General features: G+C 41.2%; 1 protein-coding gene across 2 annotated transcripts in view; it reads right to left on the reverse strand.

Annotated features, from left to right (window-relative positions):
- ATL1 (atlastin GTPase 1) overlaps positions 1-24013 on the reverse strand; it is a 101496-nt gene that overhangs the window by 75660 nt on the left and 1823 nt on the right. The gene's annotated exons all lie outside the window — the stretch shown is intronic.

The following is a 24013-nucleotide window of genomic DNA, read 5'->3' on the forward strand; positions in this document are numbered from 1 at the left end:
GCCATAAAGGTTGCAGACAATTTTGAAAGGAAAAGAAAAAAAATAAAAATATTTTCAATCTTTCCCTTTTCACTGCTTTCTTTCTCTCTGCTACAAGCTTAGTTGTTTTCAGTAACCTGGAAACACTGTCCCTTTATACTACCTCAACCTCAAGATACCATCATGCCGTCCCTTACAGTTTCCTCCTGCCATTTGGTTGTTACCCACACTCTGTACTGATCGGTTCTTAGGAGATCACTGCCAGCCTCTTAATTACCAGATCCATGATCTCTGCTAATTCCTCATCGTAAGCAACTCCTCGCGCTACACTCTCTCAATGTAATTTACTTTGATGGCTTCAGACAGGACCTCCATGCTGATGATTCCCAAATCTATACTTCTAGTCTTCTGCCCTCTAGAAGAGAGGACGTTATACCAGAGGTGTGTTTATAACTGCCTAAAGTTATCCTCACATTTTTTTCCTACTGACATTTGAACATCAACATATCTGAAAACAAACTCCCCCACCACTGCCAAATCTTATGCATTATATTTCAGTTACTGGTTCTAGGGACCGCAGAGCTGTTTGAACACTGTAACCAAGTTTACACCATGGTTTTAAAGAGGTCTGTGCTCAACAGAGTTGAAATGACATTAATGAAACAACATAGGAAGACAGACATTATCTCATCCCTGTACCTATAAACCAAGTTCATAGAACAAAAGAGAAGTGTGGTATGCTTTTCTTCTTATATTCCTTTACTATCATTCTCAGCTTACATTCCAGCCTGAAAATCCCTTTCATATGAATCCCATTTTAAAGAGTACAATAGATTACACACAAAAAAGGAAAAATTTATATAATTCAACACCTATGCCTAATTGAAAAAGAAATTAATTTTTTAAAAACCTGTTGCCTTTATAATTAGTAAGTAATCTTCAGGTGAGTACTTTGAGACTGTGTGAATCACAAAAAAATGCTTAAATAAATAGCTCTCTGTACATGACTTTTTGTACTGTTGGCCAATAACTTTTAATCCACTGATTTTAGCATCCATTGATCCTTGCCTGAATCAATTTCATATTAGTGATTTTTAAACGGAGACTTTAAAATAATTGTCTTTTGTTTGTTTGTTTTCCAGACAGAGTCTCCCTCTGTCGCCCAGGCTGGAGTGCAGTGGTGTGATCTCAGCTCACTACAACCTCCGCCTCCCAGGTTCAAGCAATTCTCATGCCTCAGCCTCTCAAGTAGCTGGGATTACTGGCGGTCGCCAGCACGCCTGGCTGTTTTTGTATGTAGAGACGGGGTTTCTCCACGTTGCCCAGGCTGGTCTCAAACTCATGAGCTCAAGCTATCTGCCCACCTCAGCCTCTTGATGTCATGTCTTTTAAATTAAGTAGCTGGCATTCCCTCTCCCACCTTTCTATGTTGAGTCCCACTATAAATGAATGGAAGCTTTTTAAAAAAAATTGTGTTATGCATCACCATTCTTTTTAATGCCTAAATTGCCCTAATTTGGCTGAGGGTCAGCTCGTGTGTCCTTTTAACATTGTCCCTTTTTGTCTTTGAGCAGTTCCCTATATTCTGGTACAAGAAAATGTTTCAGGTTCCTTTGTATTTTCCCTGTCTTAGAACTAGAATAGCCATTTCTCCAAGATGCTCTGGCTCCTTTCAATAAGAAAAGGTGTTTAGAAACCAAGACGTGGGTGCTAGTTGTGCTCACTGCTGGGTGAAGATCACTGTTTCTAGACCCTTTCAGTGGACAAATTGGAGAGTGACTGCTAATGAGTATGAGGTTTCTTTTGGGGGCAACGAAAATGTTTTAGAATTCATCATGAAATCAACTTTGCACAACTCTTTGGGTATACTAAAAGCCACTGGATTAGGCTGGGTGCAGTGGCTCATGACTAATCCCAGCACTTTGGGAAGCTGAGGTGGGAGGATCACTTGAGGCCAGGAGTTCGAGACCAGCCTGCACAACATAGAAAGACCCCATCTCTATAAAAAAATAGAAAAACTAGCCGGGTGCAGTGATGTGCACTTGTAGTCCCAGCTACTCAAGAGGCTGAGGTGGGAGGATCTCTTGAGCCCCGGAGTTCAAGGATTCAGGCCACTGCACTTCAGCCTAGATGGCAGAGCAAGACCCTGTCTCAAAAAATGAAACAAAACAAAAAACTCCACTGAATTGTACAATCTAAGTTGGTGAATTGTATGGTATGTGAATTATGTTTTCAAAATACAAATGTACTTAAAAAGTCAAAGGTCAAGTTCATTTTAAATCAGAATAAAAGAAGAAAAGGTATTACTCCATTTGAACTTTAGTACTTTAAATCCTCTCTCTTCCTGACTCTTTTGGGATGCTACTCCACAAACTATTCTCTTCCCCCTGTATCCTCAATTATTTTTTCTTCCATTGGTTCTTTCACCATGCTCATTTTCCTACATCATAAGTAAGTAAAGGGCTCCCTCAATCAGAAGTTTCTCAAGAGTTGATGGTTCAGTTTGCTCCTTCCCTCTATAAATAGCAATCTTAGAAAAGTATTTATGTCAATTAGAATGCTTTTGGCAGTAACTCAAAATGGCTTAACCAAAAAATGACATTTACTTTCATACAACAATTTGTTTAGAGATAGATTGGTTCTATGGTGGTCAATTCATCAGCTCAGTGGTATCATGGACTATATTAGTTAGGATATAGCTTTGGCTACTATAAAAATTACAATGGCTGAAATAAAACATATATTTATTTTGGTCTTATGAAATAATCTGAGCATAAGCCATCCAGGGATAATACTGTGGCTTCAAAATATGAAGCAACTGGCTGGCCACGGTGGCTCACGCCTATAATCCCAGCACTTTGAGAGGCCAAGGCGGGCAGATTGCCTGAGCTCAGGAGTTCGAGACCAGCTTGGGCAACACAGTGAAACCCCGTCTCTACTAAAATATACAAAAAATTAGCCTGGCTGGGCGGTGTGCACCTGTAGTCCCAGCTACTCAGGAGGCTGAGGCAGGAGAATTGCTTGAACCCGGGAGGCAGAGGTTGCAGTGAGCCGAGATCACACCACTGCACTCCAGCCTGGGTGACAGAGCGAGACTCTGTCTCAAAACAAAACAAAACAAAACAAAACAAAACAAAAACGAAGGAACTAAAGTTCTTTATGCCTTCTTCCATCTTTCACTTGGGGCTTCCATCATATGTTCCATGATGGCTGCTCTAGTGTGGGCATTCACATTTTCATTCTAGCCATACAGAAGGGTAAAAGGGAAGAAGTGAATATATCCATTCTCTCTAAGGGTACAAACCAGAAGGTGCACACATCATCTCCACTCAAATACCATTGACCTACCATGTCCCACCTCATTGATAAATATACCGTATATGCAACAAAAATTTTGGGGTCTAATACTAAACAAAGAAGGGAAATAGACGTTGGAAAATAACCAGAAGACTTTGCCAAAAAGACAAAGGTGCACTCTACCATCTTCAGTGTGTTGGTGTTATGAGAAAAATCCAGGATCGTATAGAAAAATGTTCTCCCAAGCTGGGAGGGAACCAAGAGACCGAAGAATGACTCAGACAAGTCCAGCCCGGCGAGTGGATGAGTTTGTGAGAACTTATACAGGACACTTCTGGGCAGCAGCAGGACAGCTCTAGAGATCCATGCCACCTCCCATCTCTAAACTGCTTTTAAACAAATTTTCTGTAACTTCTTTGCCTACTGAGTTTGAGCAATGAGATTGTTTTCCTTGGTAAGTTCTCAGATACCAACTGAGATATTTGGGTTGTCAGGGACACCTGCTCCTCCAGTGGGCATCATGGTCTTGGCTCACTGCCCAGCCTTCCCCGTTCAAGCAGTGGACGTACACCTTAAGTAACCTGGTGGGGACACATCACACTACAATCCACCCCATCCCCCAGCTCTTACATTCTTCCCACCAATCTTGCATGAAAGTCCTTGAGTGGGTATGAGGGGAAGAACTATACAGACCTATAGTGTATAGCCATGGCTTGTGTGTACAAGCCACATCTACAGTATACAAAACATCATAAAAAGCAGAAGCTAACTACAATTATGATGCTTGTTAGCAAAACGTAACTCCAATGGGTAGGTAAGATGTGTAGCCAATTTGAGAATGAGGTAAAGAAGCCTAATTGGGTTATATAATGGATTTGAGTTGACAAATAGTTTAAAACATTTGTGACGCTGTTCTCTTCATCAGGCATATAGGCACAACAGGTAGTGCCTATAAGGGTACATATTGGTTTTTGTGGCTTAAAAAAAAACTTTTAAAAAATTTCAATAGTTTTTGGGGAACAGATGGTTTTTTGTTACATTAATAAGTTCTTTAGTGGTGACTTCTGAGATTCTGCTGCACCTGTCACTGGAGCAGAGTACACCGTACCAAATGCGTAGTCTTTCATTGCTCACCCTCCCAACCCTTTGCCCCAAGTCCCCAAAGTCCATTATATCATTTTTATGCCTTTGCATCCTCATAGCTTAACTCTCACTTTTAAGAGAACATACAATATTTGGTTTTCCATTCCTGAGTTACTTCACTTAGAATAACGGCCTCCAACTCCATCCAAGTTGCTGCAAAGGCCATTATTTTGTTCTGCTTTATGGCTGAGTAATATTTCATGGTGTATATATACCACATTTCCTTTATCCACTCATTGGTTGATGGGCATTTAGCTTGGTTCCATATCTTTGTAATTGTGAATTGTGCTGCTATAAACATGTGTGTGCATTCATCTTTTTCATATAATGACTTATTTTCCTTTGGGTAAACACCCAGTAGTGGGATTGCTGGGTCAAATGGTAGTTCTACTTTTAGTTGTTTAAGGGGTATCCATACTGTTTTCCATAGTAGTTGTACTAGTTTACATTCCCACCAGCAGTGTAAAAGAGCTCCCTTTTCACCACATACATGCCAACATCTATTTTTTTTTTTAATTTTTAAATTATGGCCTTTCTTGCAGGAATGAGGTTGTATCTCATGGTCGATTTGCATTTCCCTTGTAGTGATTTTGAGCATTTTTTCATATGTTTGTTGGCTGTCTGTATATATTTTTTCAAGAATTGTCTAATTTCCTATTCATGTCCTTTACCCACTTTTTTTTCTTTTTTTTTTTTTTGAGACGGAGTCTTGCTTTGTCACCCAGGCTGGAGTGCAGTGGCACGATCTCGGCTCACTGCATTCTCCTGCTTCAGCCTCTTGAGTAGCTGTGACTACAGGCACATGTCACCATGTATGGCTATTTTTTTGTATTTTTAGTAGAGACAGGGTTTCACCATGTTGGCCAGGCTGGTCTTGAACTCCTGACCTCAAGTAATCTACCCACCTCTGCCTCCCACAGTGCTGAGATTACAGGTGTGAGCCACCATGCCTGGCCCCATTTATTTATTTTTGTTTTTGTTGCATTTGCTTTCGGATTCTTAGTCATGAATTCTTTGCCTAAGCCAACGTCTACAAGAGTTTCTCTGATGTTATCTTCTAGAATATTTATGGTTTCAGTTCTTAGATTTAAGTCTTTGATCCATCTTGAGTTGATCTTTGTATAAGGTGAGAGATGAGGATCCAGTTTCATTCTTCTACATGTGGCTTGCCAGTTATCCCAGCACCATTTATTGAATAGGGTATCCTTTCCCCACTTTACATTTTTGTTTGCTTTGTCGAAGACCAGTTAGCTGTAAGTATTTGGCTTTATTTCCGGGTTCTCCATTCTGTTCCATTGGTCTACATGCCTATTTTTATAGCAGTACCACATTGTTTTGGTAACGACAGCCTCATAGTAAAATTTGAAGTCAGGTAATGTGATGCCTCCAGATTTGTTCTTTTTCTTAGTACTGCTTTGGCTATGTGGGCTCTTTTTTGGTTCCATACAAATTTAGGATATTTTTCTAGTTCTGTGAAGAATGATGATGGTATTTGGATGGGAATTGCATTGAATCTGTATATTGCTTTTGGCAGTATGGTCATGTTCACAATATTGATTCTACCTATTCATGAGCATGGGATGTATTTCCATTTGTTTGTGTCATCTATGATTTCTTTCAGTGTTTTGTAATTTTCCTTGTAGAGATCTTTCACCTCCTTGGTTAAGTATATTCCTAAGTATTTTATTTAATTAATTTTTTTTGCAGCTGTTGTAAAAGGGATTGAGTACTTGATTTGATTTTCAGCTTTGTCATTGTTGGTATATAGCAGTGCTACTGATTTGTGTACATTGATTTTGTATCCTGAAACTTTACTGAACTCATTTATCAGGTCTAGGAGATTTTTGGATGAGTCTTTAGGGTATTCTAGGTACATGACCATATTATCGGCAAACAGCAACAGTTTGACTTCCTCTTTTCCAATTTGAATACTCTTTCTTTCTTTTGTCTGACTGCTCTGGCTAGGATTTCCAGTACTATGTTGAGTAGAAGTGGTGAAAGTGGGTATTCTTGTCTTGTTCTAGTTCTCTGGGGGAATGCTTTCAACTTTTCGTTGTTTAGTATTAGGTTGCCTGTTGGTGTGTCATAGATGGCTTTTACTACTTTGAGGTATGTCCCATCTATGAGGGTTTTGATCATGAAAGGATGCTGGATTTTATCAAGTGCTTTTCCTGTGCCTACTGAGATTATCATATAATTTTTGTTTATGTCATGTATTACGTTTATTGATCTGCATATGTTAAACCATCCCTGAATCCCTGGTATGAGAGCCACTTCATCATGTATATTATCTTTTTGATATGCTGTTAGATTCGGAAAGCTAGTATTTTGTTACGATTTTTTGCATCTATATTCATCAGGGATAATGGTCTGTAGTTTTCTTTTTTTGTTATGGCCTTTCCTGGTTTTGGTATTAGGGTAATACTGCCTTCATAGAATGATTTAGGGAGGATTCCATCTTTCTTTATCTTTTGAAATAGTTTCGGTAAAATTGGTACCAATTCTTCTTTGAATGTCTGATATAATTCGGCTGTGACTTCATCTGATTCTGAATTTTTTTTTTTTTTGGCAATTTTTAAATCACTGATTCAATCTCACTGCTTGTTATTGGTCTGTTCAGAGTTTCTATTTCTTCCTGATTTAATCAGGAGGGTTGTATATTTCCAGGAATTTATCCATTTCCTTTAGACTTTCTAGTTTGTGCACATAAAGGTGTTCAAAGCAGCCTTGAATGATCTTTTGTATTTCTGTGGTATCAGTTATAATATCTTCCGTTTTGTTTCTAATTGAGCTTATTTGGATCTTCTTTCTTCTTTTCTTAGTTAATCTCAATAACAGTCTATCAATTTTGTTTATCTTTTCAAAGAAACACCTTTTTGTTTCATCTGTCTTTTGTATTTTTTTGTTTCAATTTCATTTAGTTTCTGCTGTGATCTTTGTTAATTTTTTTTTTTTTCTGCTGGGTTTGGGTTTGGTTCTTGTTTCTCTAGTTCCTTGAGTTATGATGTTAGGTTGTCTATTTGCGCTCTTTCAGACTTTTTGATGTAAGCATTTAATGCTATCACCTTCCCTCTTAGTACCATTTTTGCTCTATCCCAGAGGTTTTGATAAGTTGTGTCACTATTATTCAGTTCAAAGAATATTTAAATTTCCATATTGATTTCATTGTTAACCCAAAGATCATTCAAGAGCAGATTATTTAATTTCTATGTATTTGTATAGTTTTGAGGATTCCTTTTGGAGTTATTTTCCAGTTTTATTTCACTGTGGTCTGAGAAGATACTTGATATGATTTTGATTTTCTTAAGTTTATTAAGACTTGTTTTGTGGGCTAAGGGCACATACCTTTTAGTCTCCATTGCATTGGCAATCAGGCCTCCATGCAGAGACAATCCCTAGTGAGCCTGCGTTGCCTTATTGGTGCTGTTGAACCAGTCACTCCAGTTCTGTCAGGCAAAAGGCAGAATATCCCAAGGCATACCATTACTACTTAACAAGGGGAGGTATCCACATACCCCACAATAGGACTGGTTGCTGACCGCTGCTGTAGTCACAGCCTAGTTCAAAAGACATTACCAGCTGCCATGGGTAGCAGAAACAAGGCAAACACAGATGTTCAGTAGAGACCCTCATGGATATATCCACTCCTTGTAACATCATTACTGCTATATTTTCTCCCATTGGCCCTATTAATGAGGCTGCCACAGGCTTCAGTTCTGGCTTACAGTACCACACATGGCTTCCCGTACCACACATGGCTTCCCTCTTTAGGAGTGGGCATAGTAGCCAATTGGTAAGCTTCCACCCTTGCCTATGCAATCTGCACTATGACCACTCCAGCAGGTATCAGTGCTGCTGATGCTGATATCATTAAGGCTCTCAGACCGCCCTCAAAGAGTACAGCTGGGATTACCTATCCTCCAGCAGTCTTCATTCACCCTCCAGCATCATAAAACTTGAAGGTCCATGTAGCCTTCGCCACTTGGCAGATCCACTGGTGTTCTTAGGAGCACAGTATGGCTTCTGCTTCAGAAGCATGGCTCAGTGTCTCAGAGGTAATGCTGAGAGTTTGCGGGGCATATTTTACAGGCCCATTCATAGGGAATGATGCCAAGTGTGTTAATGGGTAACTCATTTAAAATTTGTATGGCTTCAGGGAGATTCTTAGTCCAGGGAACTTAGCTGTTCTGGGACAGTGCATGTAATTGGGTTTTTAACAGGCCATTCTTTTTTTCTGTGAGTCCTGCCCCTGTTGGGTTATATGGTAATGGAACCTCCAGTCTATGTTTTGTTCTGATGTCCAGTGTTGGATATCGTGGCCCATGAATGGGAGCCCTGATCATTAAATATTCTTCGTAGCATGCCATATATGACACTAAGAACAGTGAGACACTTGATGGTCTCCAGCTGGGTGGCATGTTTTATTGGGAAGGCCCCAATTGTTGCGTAGTAGTAGCCCCATTGTTGTGTCTACACAGGTTAAGGTATGCCTTTCCCCACCATTCCAGGGCAGAGGACCAATACAATTGACTTGTCAGTCCTGTGGAGGTTGTACGGCTTTATGTATGTGACTTGGTGCAGAGGGAACCCTTCTAGGTCTCAGCTGTGAGTAGGTCTCACAGTTCTGAACAGCTGCTAGAATATCTGCATAGAGGATGGAGATGCCTGTTGCCTTTGCTGTGGCCCACCCTGTGGCTGCTCTTATGATGTACCTACATGGTTATACGGTGTCAGTATCCATTTGTACCATGACCACTGACCATTGGTGTTGGGTGCCTTTGCTAGACCCATCAATGTACCAGGCCCTAATGTGCATTGGTGGGGTCCCCTTATATACAATGGTTGGCCTGGTAGGTGGTTCCATTGCCATCTTGGCTCCCTCCACTTGTTCAAAGTGGATGGGTCCAAGCATCTCCTGTAGAAGCTGACTTAAAGGATTAGTAGACAGGACACTGCTTTGTTGTAGACAGGCATGCCATTTCTGCAGGGTGTATAATTGTGCCACCCCAGAGACAGGCTTGGTTAGAAAGCCTTCCACCCACCTTTTATGGGGTAGGCAGTTTTTATTGTGTGGTCTGCTTTCTGGTGATGATGGCCTCTGCTTGTTGCAATGCCCTATACACGGCTAATAGCTGTTGCTCTAGGACTGTATAGTGGGATTCTGCCCCCTTTCATAATTGAGACCAGGCCCGGCGTGGTGGCTCACGCCTGTAATCCCAGCACTTTGGGAGGCTGAGGCAGGCTGATCACAAGGTCAGGAGATCGAGACCATCCTGGCTAACACAGTGAAACCCTGTCTGTACTAAAAATACCAAAAAAATTGGCTGGGCATGGCGGCGTGCGCCTGTAGTCCCAGCTGCTGGGAGGCTGAGGCAGGAGAATGGCATGAACCTGGGAGGTAGAGCTTGCAGTGAGCCGAGATCGCGCCACTGCACTCCAGCCTGGGTGACAGAGCAAGACTCCAGCTCAAAACAAACAAACAAAGAAACATAACTGAGACCAAAACCCTACGGTTACCATTCCCACTGGCTGCTTTTGCCACAAACCCTAAGTCATCCTTGTGGCATCTCTAGTGACTTCTAATACAAAAGGATCCTGTGGCAGTGGGACCTCTAGTGCTTGGGCTTGTTTGACCAATATTTTTGCTTTGTCAAATGGCTCTTGCTCTATGTGTGCTCAGTCCCATTTTTTACTCTTCTTTATTAGGGTGTACGATGGGCTGAGGGTTTGTGCCAAATGAGGAATGAATATCCTCCAGCAGCCCAGTAAACCTAGGAAAACCTACAGTTGCTTTACTGTCTGGGGAACAAGCTGCTGTACTATCTTATCAGTGACAGCTCCAGGTATGTTTCATGTCTTAGTTGACCAGGTAACTCCCAGGAATTTGGGACCCTATCCTGGGCCCCTGTATCTTTTTGGGGTTGGCTTCCCATCCCCTGTTCTTTAGGCCATTCAAGGTGGTTTGTAGGGTAGTCTACAGATCTGCAAGAGACTCTGAGGTTAGCATGATATCATTAACACAGTGAAACACAGAGACTGAGGCAGGCAAAGAGAGTCCAGATAGGTACTATGCAACTATACTGTGATAGATGGTGGGGTTGTGCAGGTATCCTTTTGGTAGTACCTGTAAAGTCCATTATTGGCCCTCCCAAGTGAAGGCAAACTGGTCTTGTAAATCTTCTGCTAAGGGAATACTGGAAAAGGCATAATCCAAGTCAATCATAGCATGGACACTTCCCAGCTTAAGGATTACTTGCTGTAGCAGTTGAGTAATATTGGGTACACAGCAGATACAAGCAGCACCACCTCATTTAGCTCATGGTAGTCTACCATCATTCTCCAGGTGCCATTTGGCTTTTTCACAGGCCACACAGGGCTGTTATAGGGGTTCTGGCCTATCTGTACCTTACGTAACTTCTGAATTGTTTGGGTGATCTCAGAATCTTCCCCTGGTAGGCAGTATTATTTCATCTTCGTTGCCTGCCTGGGCTAGGGCAAGTGTACAGGCACCCATTTGGCCCATCCCCTTTTTCTTCCTTGATTTATTTTCAGACTCTGTCCTTGTTTTTATTCAGCTCACAGAGGTCCACCAATGCTTCCCCCACATAATAGATTTCATTTCCCATTAACGGGTACAGAAATACAACCAATGCCCTCTATTGTAACATTTTTTTTTCAGTTGGAAATCAGACATTCACTGAGTACCTAAAATAATTTTAAGATTTTAAATTACACAAGAGTTCACCTATAAGCATTTATCTCATTCACATCTATTCAATTCATTTGTTTTTAGCAGTTTATCTGGATGACTCATGAGAACTGAGATATTAGACAAATCTAATCACTATTCTAACTTATTTTCCTGTTAACCATTTTTATAGCCTGTAAATATAAGATGTTCACCTAAGTAAAAACCTTAAAGATCCCCCCTCCCCCTGTGTCCATGTGTTCTCTTTGTTCAACTCCCACTTATGAGTGAGAAACACCGAGGCCTGTCGGGGGGTAGGGGGCTAGGGGAGGGATAGCATTAGGAGAAATACCTAATGTAGATGACAGGTTGATGGGTGCAGCAAACCCCTATGGCACGTGTATGCCTATGTAACAAACCTGCATGTTCTGCACATGTACCCCAGAACTTAAAGTATAATAATAATAAAAAACCTTAAACACATGGGCATTTTGCTGATAATTCAGAAGATTTTGCTACTTTCATTGAACCAACTATATTAAATTAGTCTTATTTGTCAAAAAAACCACACAAACAAAGATCATTCTGGTTTTGGCTGGGTTTACAGTCTTATAACTTTCATGTCAAACTCTGACATCTTAAAATATCTAGCAGAGGCAGCGCCTGTAGTCCCAGCTACTCGGAGAGGCTGAGACAGGAGAATGGCGTGAACCCGGGAGGCGGAGCTTGCAGTGAGCCGAGACTGCGCCACTGCACTCCAGCCTGGGTGACAGAGCGAGACTCCGTCTCCAAAAAAAAAAAAAAAAAAAAAAAAAAAAAAATATCTAGCAGAGGCAAATATAAAACTTACCTAATCAGTAAACCCAGACAAAAATGTATGCTGACAATTCTGAAGACATTTCTATTTTATTTTACCAATAATTTTAAATCCAGCTTGTTTATTAAAGATTACTAAATTTACATAAACTTAAAAAGTACTTGACTTTATCTTAATGTATGAGTACTCATTTACTTATAAGCCAAGTTGGTAGCATGTCAGACATAACATATAACACATGTACATACATATAAACATATTTAAACATGTATGCTCTCTCACACACACACATGCACATACACACACACACCCAGTACCTTTTACTTCAGAACTCTAGCCATGAGACAGTATTATAAACTCATCAGCCCATAAAGGATAACTGGATCCAAATTATTTTTGACAAAATTGGGACCCCTCCACATGGAACTTTATTTGCCTAACAGGTAATCCAATGAAGGCTGTGGACAAAAATTTTGGGTAAAGTAGTTTTCATAGCAGTTTGATTTTTTAAAAAACTTCTTTTACCCTCTTTTTTTTTCTTCAGTTTCAAATGAGTTTCTAACATTTACATTTTAGTTAGAATTGTCTGAACTGTGTAAGAAAAACAAAATCCCCAAGTGGCTTTCAATTAGCAGTACCGTAAACAGTGAGTTTTATTTCAACACCAGTAATTTAATAACAACAGATTCAAAGCAGGCAGAAAAGAGAGAAATAGAGAGCTTCAGAAGATCTGATGAACTATAGCTGAAGGTGAAACATTTGAGCTCTGGATTTTTCTTGCTGTAATTTGGCCATCAGTTTAAAAAGGTGCACAAGGATGAGTCATAATATGTAACCAGCTGGAGTCCTAGAAAACCTTTGAACTTTCCCATGTTTTTGGAAACATAAGCTACTGGAGTTCCAACCCTTCCTCCCTTTTATCTACCTTCTCCACCAAATCCCCAACCAGGGCCAACATGGATACTCGAATGTGCCTTTCTAACTGCAGCTCCTCCCTTAACTTTTGTATCTATTTTTCCTGCTTTAACAATTTCTCAGTAGCCAGTCTTACCACAGCAACAGCACACCTGCTATCCTTATTGTACTTTAACATCTTAGGTCCTTGCACTACATGCTTACTCCCCACTGGAATTTTCTAAGCATCCCTGTACTCAAGCAGCAGCCCACAAAGGTCAAGCAGTTGGACAATTTCACCCCACATGGTTGCCGTTGACCACCCTGGGATTCCCATTGCAGACACCCCTTCCTGAATCTTCCTTTGGTCTCTTAGATCCTGTTTGTGATGCCAATTGTTACAAGAAAAGCCCAGGATTTTACAGAAAAATGGTCTCCCAAACTGGGAGGGAGCTGAGACCAAAAAGTGACTCAGACAGTTCAGATTGGCAAGTAGACGAGTTTATTAGGACTTACATACAGGGCGCTCCTGAGCAGCAGCAGCACAGCTCTAGAGATCTGTGCTACTTTCCATCTCTAAACTGCCTTTAATTTTCTGGCTCTTTGCCAATGAGCCTGTTTTTCTTGGTAGGTTCCCAGATACTCTCCATGATGTTTGGGTTCTCAGAAACACCTGTTCCTTGGCTGGGCATCATGGCCTTGGCTCACAGCCTGGCCTTCCAAGTTCAAGCAGTGGACACACACCCTTCAGTAATCTGGTGAGGGACCTGTTACATTATAGTTGGCTTCCTTTTTTTTTTTTTTTTGAGAGTGGGTCTCACTCTGTCACTCAGGCTGGAGTGCAGTGGTACAGTCATAGCTCATTGCAGCATCCATCTCCCGGGATCATGCAATCCTCCTGCTTCAGCCTTCTAAGTAGCTGCATTTATAGCATCATGCCACCACGCCTGGCTAATTTTTTCCCAACTTTTAGTAGAGATGAGGTCTCACGATGTTCCCCAGGCTGGTCTCAAACTCCCGAGCTCAAGCAATCCTCCCACCTCAGCCCCCCAAAGCTCTGAGATTACAAGTGTGAGCCACCACCGCCCAGCCACCTTATTTTCTAATGCTGGCTCCTCTTATGTTTTCAAAATGGCAGTTGCCATTCTAGTCACATCAGAAGAAGACACCCATGCCTAGAGACAGAATAAGTCATGTCTGTGTCTTGTGCACCCTGTTAATAGCAAGGAAAACCTTCCTAGAAGCACTCCAGCAGAGTTTTCCTCGTGTGTCATTGTCCAGAATTGTCCAAGCCTAAACCATTCCTTTAATAAGAAAAATGAGCCTAGACCAATCAAGATTTATTCCCTAAGATGGGAGAGTGTCTGAGTCTCCCCTGATGGACAAGCCACTTGTAAAAGGTCAACAAAATTGTGGTTCTGATAGTAAGGACAGAGAAAAGAGGGTAGTTATTGGGCCCAAGGGCCAAAGTGATCATCATGGCTTTCAATTTCCCATAACCCTTGACTCATACTTCATCTGGTGGGGTCACCCAACCCTAGTCTCAGAGGATCCAAGTCCTTAGTGCTCTCATCTTCATTGGGTTGCTTCAGTTTCCCACTGTCGAGTAATATTAGAGATGTGAATACTAAGAGACACCCTAGTGAATACCTGGGATTCCAGACATAGCCTTCCTTGTTCCCTTTGTGGAGCAATAACCAATTTCCCCATGGTAGTTAAATCAACAATGATCCCCTTCTCTAACTGTTGACTTAGTGATCTGAAGACTCCAAAATAGCCAGATGGCAGTTTCAGCTTCCCATTAAATAGAATTGTGACCATGTCATCTGGGGAAAGTATCAATCCCTTGGGCACCAGGGCCTCCAAACCCACCAAGTCCAATGCTATAGGGACAATATGATAAAGATAAAGGTGTAGAGAAAAAAAATTTCAAGGGAGTTATTAGGAATAATAGAAGAGCCACTCCTACCTCTGCCTCTTGGTTCACAGGCCCATGCATTCTGAACATTGAGTAGATGACAACATATAATGATGACTGGGTTGAGTCCTACACTACATCCTTACAGAGGTTTTCTCTCAGCCAGCACCACGATTGATCCTTCTGCATAATTTCCTCCATCCTATCAAACTAGCTGTTCCTGAGTGATGGGTAAGATCAGTTAATTCCACAGGCATGACTCTGCTGCCACACTTCCCTCATAATAAAATTACTTTCTTGCTCAAAGATATTTGTGATACATGGTGATAAAACAAGGCATTCCATTAGGCCATGAATTGTGGCACTAATAGAAGCTTTCCAAGCAGGGAAGGTAAACCTCTTCCTAGAATATGTATCTATTCCCATGATGACAGATCACTCTTCCCTTTATAATGAAAGGAATCTAGTGAAATTAAACTACCACCAGATGGTTGACTAATCTGTCAAGGGAACAGTATCATACTGGGGTCTCCGCAATGGCCTCTGCTATAAGCAGACTAATCACTCCATAGTGGCAGTAACTGAATTATCCTTGGCAAGTAGAAGTCTACATTGTTGAATCTACTGTTAGCCTACATTCCTATTGTCACGTAGGCCCACTGAGCAAGCACTAGAGTGACTGTGTAAAGAGGCTGATTGACACCTGTAGAACAGATCTTCTTGTATAACTATCGAGATGGATGCCCTCTGCTGGGCAGTATTGTAGTTCACAGATATTTTCACATGCTGGGCAATTTTAAGAATCCATCCATAATACTTCTCCCACTGACTTCCTTATCTCAAATCTTCTTCTTTCCAAGTAATTGACCAACCTATTAGCTACCGTGCATAAATCAGTACAGATCCATACCTCAGATCAACTCTTCTTCCTAAAGAAGAGGACAACCAGATGTATTGTTCAAAGTTATATCCACTGGGAGAATTTCTCCTCCCCACTATCTTTCAGGGCCACCCCATTATGGTGTGGGCACAGAATTCTGTGGCTGTCTGCTTCAAGTTGGTGCTAGCATACATGCAGACCATTAATAAACCAAGCCTAAACTTTTTCTTCCCCTGCTAAATGGCTATGAGCCTATAGATAATGGGTTGAAAAAAAAACAGGTGGCAAAGAAGTAAGGGCAGGTCCAATGGACATTTGTTCCATGTGATTTACTTGTGTCTTCCAGATCATCTCAGGCTACCTCAGTGTATACTCTTCCATTTGACAATGGAATTCTGCTGCCCATATTCAATTTACGATCCAGTAAATTAGGTAACACCCAATTTATTTTATTTTATTTTTTTAATTTTACTTTAAGTTCTGGGAGACCTGTACAGAATGTGCAGGTTACATAGGTATACATATGCCATGGTGGTTTGCTGCACCTATCGACCCGTCATCTAGGTTTTAAGCCCCGCATGCATTAGGTATTTGTCCTAGTGCTCTCTCTCCCCTTGTCCCCAACGCCCTCCCCCGACACCACAGGCCCCGGTGTGTGATGTTCCCCTCCCTGTGTCCACGTGTTCTCATTGTTCAACTCTCACTTGTGAGTGAGAACATGCAGGGTAACTCCCAATTTCTAAAGAGCAGTTCATGTCACATAGTTACTTAGTATCCTATGGTCAGGAGTCTAGCCTCTACTAAGGCCTAGAAGTAAATCAAGAGTTGCCTTTCAAACAGACAATAGCTGTCAGCAGATAACAGCATATTCTTTTTTTTTTTTTTTTTTTTTTTTTGAGACGGAGTCTCGCTCTGTTGCCCAGGCTGGAATGCAGTGGCGCCATCTCGGCTCACTGCAAGCTCCACCTCCTGGGTTCACGCCATTCTCCTGACTCAGCCTCCCAAGTAGCTGGGACTACAGGTGTCCACCACTGCGCCTAGCTAATTTTTTGTATTTTTAGTAGAGACGGGGTTTCACCATGGTCTCGATCTCCTGACCTTCCAATCCACCTGCCTCGGCCTCCCAAAGTGCTGGGATTACAGGCATGAGCCACCGCACCTGGCCAACAGCATATTCTTATACCAAAATCCTAGGGGTCTGCATTGGGATTCTCCTACTGGGCTTGCAAGAGATTCCATACAGTATCCTATTTACCACTGGGTCCACTGAATCCTAAAGCCTAAGTGTCAGGGCAGCTTGCATCATAGCCTGGACCTTCTGTAGTACATTATGTAGTTCCAAGTGATATGAACAAGGTGGCAGTCATACAGGTTACATGGGTCGAAGAGTAGCAAATGCAGTACATTGTCTCAAAATACAAACAGGCCAAACAAACACTGTGCATCTTTAAGGTGGATGATACAAGGTAGAGCACTACTTCCTTGTTAGAAATTTCACTAATGTGTCAGGTTCCTGAACTGGGTTTATCGCTTGTTCTCTGGTATTAGTGGTATTTTTTAAAGTATATAGGGTGGTTGCTATTTCCTGCTCACAAGGTGCAATTTGCATAATGTTATCAAGATAAAAGACTACAATGATATTCTACTAGATATCAAGGAAACAAAGGTCCCTCTGGAATGATACTCTATCATAGAACAGAAGTCTTTAAATATCCCTGAGGTAATACAGTGACAGTGCTGTTGCAATCATGTGAAAGCAAACTGCTTCTGATTATTTTTGCTGATGGGAATTGAAAAGAAAGCTACTTTCTAGTTTTCAAGTCAATAGCTACCTTCTAGGTGTCAAGAGCTGTTCTGATTTGCTCTAGTAAAGATGCCCCATATGTGGAACCACAACTATGACTGGCATCAACATTTGATTAAATTTTTAATAATCCACAGACATTCTCCAAAACTAATTTGGCTATTGCATGAGCCAAGGGGAGTTAAAAGGAAAAGACTTGTATCTTTCCTATCTTTAATGGTGGCACTAATCTCTGGGGAAATCACTAAATTTCCCCAGAGATCAAATTTAATTTTGGTATTCTACTTTGGCATGGGTAAGAAGTTAGCCAGGGAGGTTACACTTGTTCCTATCTATCATAATAGCTCCCTATAAACCTAATGTAGGAATTCTGCTACTCAATATATCTATACTCACATATATTTTGGGACTGGAAAAATAACTCCAGAGTGGATCTTTAGTCCCACTTGACTTTCTTAAATCTCGACTTTAATCACTGGAATTTTGGTGGTATTTTGAGACTGCAGAGATTAGTATTTAGAGCTAATATCAATTAACCTCCAGAATGTATGAGAATCACCCATTCCTTAGTTCACAATCACCCTAGTAAAAGGCTACAAATACCTCTGGAAATGGCCTTAGGGAAAAGTCACCATTTATACCTGGCTGCACTATGGGACTCTCCCTCAAAGACATCTGCCCTCACTCTTAATTAAGGGACTCCAGGTTTGTCAACTGGTTTGTCTAAGATTCAAGTAATATGCCTTGAATCTCTATTACAGAGATTTCAGTTAGGTTTCTACCAATCAGTCCCAGGATTTTTCCACCTACATATGTCAAATAGCACTTAAGTAGGCTGATGGTTTTATTCATTCCTAGTGACTCAGGGATCAATAGGATACCACCACCTATCCTTGCAATCAAAACATCCTGATTTCACTTCTTCCTGAAGGTTATTATAGTAACTGTGCTAAACATGTCTTTGACAGTTGAACCACCTGGCCTCTACCAGGATATAAAATCATGGATCCCAGTTTCAATGTGGGCTCCCAATCATCATCTCTAATCTACTGAGGGCAGCCACACAAGAATTTTTCAAGGATATCTGTTCTCCCTCATTCAATGCCTTGAAAAGAGTAAATTGTACGGGCCCTCCCGGGCATGGTATGAATAGAGTATGACTAAGCAGAATGACTACAATAGAGCAAATCCAACATCCCATCTCCCTAAACCTTGAGATTCTTTCTTCTACAGTATGCCAGGGAAATTCTGGCATCTCAGCATACAGATTGTAAGCTATTATTGAGAACAAGCTTCTAGTAACCCACTTAGAAGGACTTCCAGATGCTCAAGTCAACACAGCAAATCTGAATCCCAGTTAAGTATTTAGCAAGATCCTACAACATCTTCATTGTTAAGCTCTCCTCCAAGAGCATTCCATGTACTTCCCCATTAGGGCTATACTGAAACTCTTTCTTCTAACTCATATTTAAAGTTCTAAGCCTCATTCATATCTGCTCAAATGCCCCCATCCCATGTCATAGGTCCTAGGCCATCTCCACCAGTGCCCTTACCTTAGCATAACAGAACTAGGTCTCACGTTTAATTAACACTGCAATTCCAAAGCCTTTATAGTCAGGCCCCGGACTTGATCCTCAGCCATATCTTCCCCTTAGCTATAAGAGATAATGGATTTCTTCAAAGTGGTCAAGGAAGTTTTCTGATTTTCTACTCATGCCTGGTATTTGGAACCCGAAGCTATTTGTCTTTTTTTCATGTACTCTCACAGAAGCAGTCAGAAGAGCCAAATGACACAACAATTTTAGTAAACCTCACTGTTACAGCAGCTAAGTGCTAGAGATTGATCTTTCAATGTTGTGCCCTACACTGACACTCCATTTCATGCCACTACTGATAGTTTGAGTAACTGTGATGCCACTCCATGCTATAGAATACCACTGTTTCATTTTTCTTGGCAAGTAGTTTATACAAGTAATCATCAGATATGTGAGTAATATCATCCTAGAAAGCCATTTTGAGAGTCTCTTTTCTGAGACTAATTCTAATTCCTATAACTTTATCAATCGGGTTTCTGGGAAGAAAAAGCACAGAAAGATAATATAATAACAGGACCATTTATAAAAATCAAAGCTGGGCGCAGTGGTGTGCACCCATAGTCCCAGCTACTTGGGAGGCTGAGATAGGTGGATTGCTTGAGGCCAGGAGTTTGAGGCTGTGGTACAGTATGATAGCACTTGTTAACAGCCACTGCATTCTAGCCTGGGCAACAGAGCAAGACCTCATATCTAATACATAAATAAATGATTAAAAATGAGGACAGGGTTAAGTGAATCACCAACAGATAGCGAGGAATCCTGAGATTAGCAACAGTGGAAAGCCATTATTATCCTTGCTCTGCAGAAACAAAGAAAAGGAGAACTTACTGGAATCCTGCAAGGGCTATGCAGCTGTAGGATAGGATCCCAGCCAAGCATTGCAGCTTTTTCTGCTCAAAACACTAGTCTACATGAGGTGTGGGCAAACTTTGGGCACCCTTTTGAACATACCTGTTATTATGTGAGGAAACCAATAAGGAACAGCATAAGATTATTTGTAATCTGCTATCTTTTCTTGGCTATTGAATTTGCAGACAAAATCAATTTGTGAGTTGAATACAGAAATCCTTCTACCAATTTTCACATAAACCTTAAAACCACTCTGACAATAAAGGTTAACAGAAACAGCTTTTCAACTGTATTAGTCCGTTTTCACACTGCTGATAAAGACATACCCAAGACTGGGCAATTTACAAAAGAAAGAGGTTTAATTGGATTTACAGTTCCACGTGGCAGGGGAAGCCTCACAATTGTGGCAGAAGGCAAGGAGGAGCAAGTCAAGTCCTACATGGATGGCAGCAGGCAAAGGGAGGGCTCATGCAGGGGAACACCCCTTTTTAAAACCATCAGATCTCATGAGACTTATTCACTATCACAAGAACATGACAGGAAAGATTTGCCCCCATGATTCAATTACCTCCTACCAGGTCCCTCTCTCACATGGGAATTCAAGATGAGATGTAGGTGGGCACACAGCCAAACCATATCATTCTGCCCCTGGCCCCTCCCAAATCTCATGTCCTCATGTTTCAAAACCAATCATGCCTTCCCAACAGTCCCCCAAAGTGTTAACTCATTTCGGTGTTAACTCAAAAGTCCACAGTCCAACGTCTCATCTGAGACAAGGCAAGTCCCTTCCACCAATGAGCCTGTAAAATCAAAAGCAGGTTAGTTACTTCCTAGATCCAGGGGGAGTACAGGCATTGGGTAAATACAGCCATTCGAAATGGGAGAAATGGGCCAAAACAAAGGGGCTACAGGCCCCCCGCACGTATGAAATCAAGCTGGGCAGTCAAATCTTAAAGCTCCAAAATGATCTCCTTTGACTCCATGTCTTACATCTAAGTCATGCTGATGCAAGAGGTTGGTTCCCATGGTCTTGGGCAGCTCTGCCCCTGTGGCTTTGCAGGGTACACCCTTCCTCTGGCTGCTTTCATGGGATGATGTTGAGTGTCTGAAGCTTTTCCAGGTGCACAGTGCAAGCTGTCAGTGGATCTACCATTCTGTGATCTGGAGGACAGTGGCCCTCTTCTCACAGCTCCACTAGGCAGTACCTCAGTAGGAACTCTGTGTGGGGGCTCTAACCCCACATTTCCCTTTCACACTGCCCTAGCAGAGGTTCTCCATGAGGGCCCTACCCCTGCAGAAAACTTCTGCCTGGACATCCAGGCATTTCCATACATCATCTGAAATCTAGGCAAAGGTTCCCAAACCTCAATTCTTGACTTCTGTGTACTAGCAGGCTCAACACCACGTGGAAGCTGCCAAGGCTTGAGGCTTGCACCCTCTGAAGCCACGGCCCCAGCTCTATGTTGGCCCCTTTCAGCTGCAGCTGGAGCAGCTGGAATGCAGGGCACCAAGTCTCTAGGCTACACACAGCACAGGGACCCTGGGCCACTTTTTCCTCCTAGGTCTCTGGGCCTGTGATGGGAAGGTCTGCCATGAAGACCTCTGACATGCCCTGGAGGCATTTTCCCCACTGTCTTGGGAATTAATATTCAGCTCTTTGTTACTTATGCAAATTTCTGCAGCCCGCTTGAATTTTTCCTCAGAAAATGGGATTTTCTTTTCCATTGTATTGTCAGGCTGCAAATTTTCCAAACTTTTATGCTCTGCTTCCCTTATAAGACTGAATGCTTTTAACAACACCCTAATCACCTCTTGAATGCTCTGCTGCTTAGAAATTTCTTCTGCCAGATACCCTAAATCTTCTCTCTCAAGTTCAAAGTTCCACAAACCTCTAGGGCAGGGGCAAAATGCCACCAGTGTCTTTGCTAAAACGTAACAAGAGTCACCTTTGCTCCAGTTCCAACAAGTTCCTCATCTCCATCTGAGACTACCTCAGCCTGGACCTTATTGTTATATCACTATTAGCATTTTTGTCAAAGCCATTCAACAAGTCTCTAGGAAGTTCTAAACTTTCCCACATTTTCCTGTCTTCTTCTGAGCTCTCCAAACTGTTCCAACCTCTGCCTGTTACCCAGTTCCAAAGTTGCTTCCACATTTTCAGGTAACTTTACAGCAACATCTCACTCTACTGCTACCAATTTTTTTTTTTTTTTTTTTTTTTTTGAGACAGAGTTTCACTCTTGTTGCCCAGGCTGGAGTGCAATGGTGCAATCTTGGCTCACTGCAACCTCCACTTCCTGGGTTCAAGTGATTCTCCTGCCTCAGCCTCCTGAGTAGCTGGGATTACAGGCATGCACCACCACACCTGGATAATTTTGTAGTTTTAGCAGAGATGGGGTCTCTCCATGTTGGTCAGGCTGGTCTCAAACTCCCGACCTCAGATGATCCGCCCACCTTGGCCTCCCAAAGTGCTGGGATTACAGGCATGGGCCACTGCGCCAGACCTCAATTTAATGTATTAGTCTGTTTTCATGCTGCTGATAAAGACAAACCTGAGACCAGGCAATTTACAAAAGAAAGAGGTTTAACTGGACTTATACTTTCATGTGTCTGGGAAGCCTCACAATCATGGCAGAATGCAAGGAAGAGCAAGTCATGTCTCACACGGATGGCAGCAGGCAAAGAGAGGGAGCTTGTGCAGGGGAACTCCTCTTTTTAAAACCATCAGATCTCATGAGACTTATTCACTATCATGAAAACAGCATGGGAAAGACTTGCCCCCATGATTCATTACCTCCTACTGGGTCCCTCCCACAACACATGGGAATTCAAGATGATATTTGGGTGCGGACACAGACAAACCATATCAGTAACATATCTGATGATCAATTCAAACTGGATAAAAGGGATATGGACTGCCTTCCTCACCTCTTCTTTTTAAAACTCTCATCCTAATGACCTGATACTGATGCTGAATGAGATACATGTTCTATTGCCATCTAGAACAAAAAATATAAAAATTGCCCTATATTTGGAAAACAAGGTTTATGCCTCAAAAGACAAGTGGCCCTAATTAGTAAAACAATAGTTTAATAATAATATTTAAAAATCCAAATCATAATTGTGGCAATGTCTTCCAACATTTAATTGATTTCTGTTTAACAGATCTATGGAGCAGTCAACTGAATCACAGAGTTACATGTTGAAATTAGTTTATGTTGGCAGATTAATCAGGAGATTACTATATTGCTTAAATCTGTATGTTCAATAGACTAAAGTTATCGTCCTTATGCTCTGTCCTATCACACTTGAAAGTTTAATTAGCCATTTTGTCTTGGATAATAAATTGTGAACCTTAGCTTTATATAAGACAAAGCATTTTATGTCCCCCAATTCTTTTTTATTCAGCCCTGGCTAAAGTTAGAGCTGAAATTAGAGGCCACAGATTACAATTAGCATTTTACTGAAGAACTTTCAAAGAAGGAAAGTACATTACAAAGCATGTGGCAAACCATTACCATATATTATACTGATAAGGGTAAAAGCTGAAAAATATTTACGTGTCAGCATGAAGACACTAAGAATGCATGACAATTAGGTTGGAATGAAGGACCTATCAAGCCATATTTATTCTCATTCCATACCTTGTCATATGAAATTGGGTGGTTTGTAAGAAACTTTCTGGTCATTTACCATGACATAACTAACATATTATTACATAAACTTCAACCTTGAAATTGTTTGCTTAATTGTCTAGGATGTAAAATTACATTTACTCAGTGTATATTTAAGTAAATTGAATTTGAATTTCTTTACAAAGCAACCCACTTCACTGATCTTGTTAAAATTAACTCAACCAGTATTTTAAAAATCCTTAAGATTCTTTTGGAGTTAGTATAAAACAAATGTTTTCCTCTTTGCATGAATTGCGGTACAAGTAAAATAATGATTATAGCAGACACATTTTTTAACCACCACATACAGTCTTGACTTTTTCCATGCCATCTGCCTCTAGGTTGATGGTCAAAGCATATGGATCGGCCATTACTGGCAACATAAAATATCTGTACTCCAGGGTCTTGTTGAAGCCTATGACCCCAAACATTTTATTGCCTAATTCATTTCAAATGCTGTATTTCAAGAATAACA

Source organism: Symphalangus syndactylus, chromosome 8 (assembly GCF_028878055.3).
Source record: "Symphalangus syndactylus isolate Jambi chromosome 8, NHGRI_mSymSyn1-v2.1_pri, whole genome shotgun sequence".
Taxonomy (NCBI): domain Eukaryota; kingdom Metazoa; phylum Chordata; class Mammalia; order Primates; family Hylobatidae; genus Symphalangus; species Symphalangus syndactylus.